Below are 3611 nucleotides of genomic sequence, written 5' to 3'. Positions count from 1 at the left end.
CTGAGGTCTTCCCAGGGTACCTCTGAGTGAGCTCCACACATGTTCAGATCTTTTCTCACTCTTTGCTCAGGATTAAAATTCTAGGAAGAGCATCTGATTGGCCACGTGACCTTGCTTTATTTTCTTTATAATGTTTATCCATATCTGCCTTCCATTTACTAATTTATTTGGTTATTTTCTTCATCCAAGAGTAAGGTCCATGAGGGTAGATAATCTCATTCATCTGACCTATCATGAGGGCTGAGAATAGGCCATTGGATTTGGAAATGAGTAGGTGTAGGGCAGACACTTTTGATTGACAATACCCCTTGCCCTACATGTCCTGGGTAAAGGGTCATTCTCTCAAAGCAAAATCAGATACTTCATCAGAAAAAGAACAAATGGATGCTAAGTGACAAAACAAAATAGTCAATACACCCAGAGAGGTTTTCATGGAGTGAAAGGAAGTTTGACTGGGTCCAATAGTCCAGGAGGAGAGGCCACATGGTATAGTTAAAGATACTGTTTGTTACTGGAAATTTCTCAAATCTTCACCATTAACTTGTTTATAGTCATTTTAGGATGGGTTTTTTTTTATAGCTGCCTAACGGCACCTCCCATTATAAACCTTTCCTTCCTTCCTTTCCTCCTTCTCTTCCTTGATAAATATTAATTTACACTTATAAGGTCATGTCCACATTTTTGGGTTTCTCATAATCTCCACCATTCCTTATTGTCTCACATGCATATCCCCCATTCATGGTATTCGCCTGGCCCAGGAGATTATTACTACCTCTGGAGTGGGCATATAGTAAATCAGTGAAAGGTAGTTTGTCTTTATTTAGCAATCTTTTAGATTAAGTATTATTACTCTCATTTTACAGACGAAAAAACTGAGATTCAGCCAAGCAAAGTGATGTGCTGGAGGAAACATTAACTGGTAAATCAGAAGGAAGACTCTTACAAATTACTCACGCTGTCCCAGTTATTTAAATATTGTACACACACACACACACACACACACCAACACTCACACAGATCTATTTGAGGTTAACATAAAAAGACAGCAGCCCTACTTAGCTCTATGTCATGGTCTTCAAAGTGTGGTCCCTTGATCAGTAGTATCGGCATCACCTGGAAACCTGTTAAAAATGCAAACTCTTGGGTCCCACTCTAGACCTACTGAATTTTATATATATATGTCTTAGCCTGGGGATGGGGATCTCAAAATCTATGTTTTAACAAGCCCTCAAGGTGATGTCTGTTTAATTTTGAGACCCACTGCTCTAGCCGATGGCTGCTATGTAAGACTGCAGGGTTGTGTTGCTAGGGTTGTTTAGCTTTTTCCAAGAGAAGCTAGGGATTTATTTTTATGTGAAATTTGCTACATTTAAATCTTGGCAACTATTTAAACTTTAAAAATGTACTGTGTGTGATATATTTGTATATACACACACACAACGGCATGTCTCCAGTCCATATATATATATGTCTTAGCCAGATTTGCAACCTCTGGTTTATGCTTTTCCCTTTAATTCTTATATAATCCTACAAGACAGCCATGATGATACCCATTTTATGAAGGCAGAACATGTAGGTCCAAAAAGTGAAATGCTGCTCTAAGTCACACAGCCAGATAGTGGCCAACCCCTGACTGGATCTGGGCACATTTGGTTCTAAAGTCTCTTCCCTTTTTACTTATGTAAAAGGAATATATATGACCACACATAGCACAGAGCCTGGCACCACAAAAGCTAAACATCTGACACCACTGATCAGTGACGCTTTCTTCTCCATCCTTCTACCCCACCCCACCACACTCCCTCAGCCTCATAGGAATCCACATTCCTGTAAGAGAGAGCCAATCAGCAGGGTGCCCATGAGGTTCTGGGAGGGGCAAACTGGGCAGTTTCCCGACCCAAGGAGCCGGAAGAAAGCAGTTGGCAGCAGTGCCTGGGGCTGATGCTGAGTAGCCAGCCGGGTCCACAGGCTAAAACCAGCCACTCACCGAAGTGTTTTCTTCGTGCCCTAGACTGGGTTTCAGGAGCCAGCTCAGAGCTGTGTCCCCACCTGGTTCCTGCCCTCTGTGCTGTTGACTGTTCCCTGAGCTCAAGTAAACAGCCCTGGCCCCTCCCAACAACGGCATGTCTCTAGTCCTCAGGCTGGCCAAGGGAAGCTGGGAAGGTCAGTCTCGGCTTCTTTTACCAGTATCTATCCTGGGGGTAGTAGCTGGATGTGTTCACATCACCAAACCCCACTCACCTGTCATCCTAGTGGTCACTGCCCCAGACCCCCTCTAACCTTCAGTGGTGAAGACCTCCTGAGGTTTTCAGAACCTCAGAAAAATGGAGCAGAAAGGATGGTTGAAAGCACTTCTTATCTAACTCTCTGAGTGACTGTTTTGGGACTTACTATGTTGGATTCTAAAGCTCGATGTATACTTACCGGTCTCCTTAGTCACAGTAGACGCTTACTTATGAAGCACTCACAGTGGTTCACCTACTACCTATCATGTGTCAGACCTGAAAGTCCTATGACAATCATTGTGAACCTACTGTGTACTCAGTGATCTCAATGAGTACACAGTTCTATGGCACGAACATTATAATCATGTTCTCACTGAAGTTTTATATAGGTACCATTTTTATAGGTAACAAAATGGCATCCGAGATCTGGGAAATGATTCATTCAAGGTCCCTCAAGTGGAAAGTCTGAAGGTGGGAGTGTAGCCCAGACACTGTCACCCCAAGACCAGCGCTGGAAGGCGCCTTTGATCACTTTCTCTTCACAAAGTGTCTTGCCCAAGTGACATATGTGTCATGTCATAGGCACCCAGTGGATACTTCTGATAGAATGGAAAAAATAAGGGATGGAAGGGAAAGAGACCTGGGTTCAAAACATTGTCTGTACAGCTTTGCATGAGACCTTCGGGTGGGGTGGGGTCCTAAACTTCTGAACATCCAACTCATTTGTCATACACAGCTGCTGCAGCCATAACTCTCAGGTTCGAGGTTCACTGGGAAGATTCTTTGACACAAGGAGCACAGAGCTGGGCACAGTCAGCCCTGATGAGTGCTGGTGTGCCAAACAGAGGGAGGAAGAAACACATACTCCAAATGGCTTGAGATTGACTTGGAGGTGTTTCACCTTCATGGGCCTGTTTCTTGTCAAATGGCTCATTTGTTAATAGCAACTGCTATTTCTGTAGCCCCTATCAGGTGTTCTATATCACTGCACTAGCCCTCAATCACTAATCCCTAAAGGGTGATCTTCACTCTGATGGGCTTACCCCCAATACAGTCTCTTAAGCCCCTTGCTGAACTGCCTTCCTGCCCACCTCAACCCCCGACCAGGGACCACCGGGGGAGACTGCAGAGTCTTGGAATGGGAATGCAGTATCCCCGGGCCTGGACCCTTGCTTGCCTGCTCGGCCCTTAAGCCCCAGAAGGGGAGGAGAGGGAAGGGGAGGGGAGGGGAGAGGGGGGACGAAGGGGGGAAGGAGTGGACAAGGGTCCGCTGCAGCTGGTCGAGTTGCTCCTGGCCTGGAAGCTGCTTAGGTTCCTGGTTCCCATCAGGGCCAAGCGTGACACCTGATCCTGGGGGATTGTGAAATGGCCTGAGGTGGCAGCCCG

Source organism: Carlito syrichta, unplaced genomic scaffold (assembly GCF_000164805.1).
Source record: "Carlito syrichta isolate Samal-C Ts95f unplaced genomic scaffold, Tarsius_syrichta-2.0.1 Scaffold300089, whole genome shotgun sequence".
Taxonomy (NCBI): domain Eukaryota; kingdom Metazoa; phylum Chordata; class Mammalia; order Primates; family Tarsiidae; genus Carlito; species Carlito syrichta.
Note: the sequence above shows the minus strand (reverse complement) of the source record.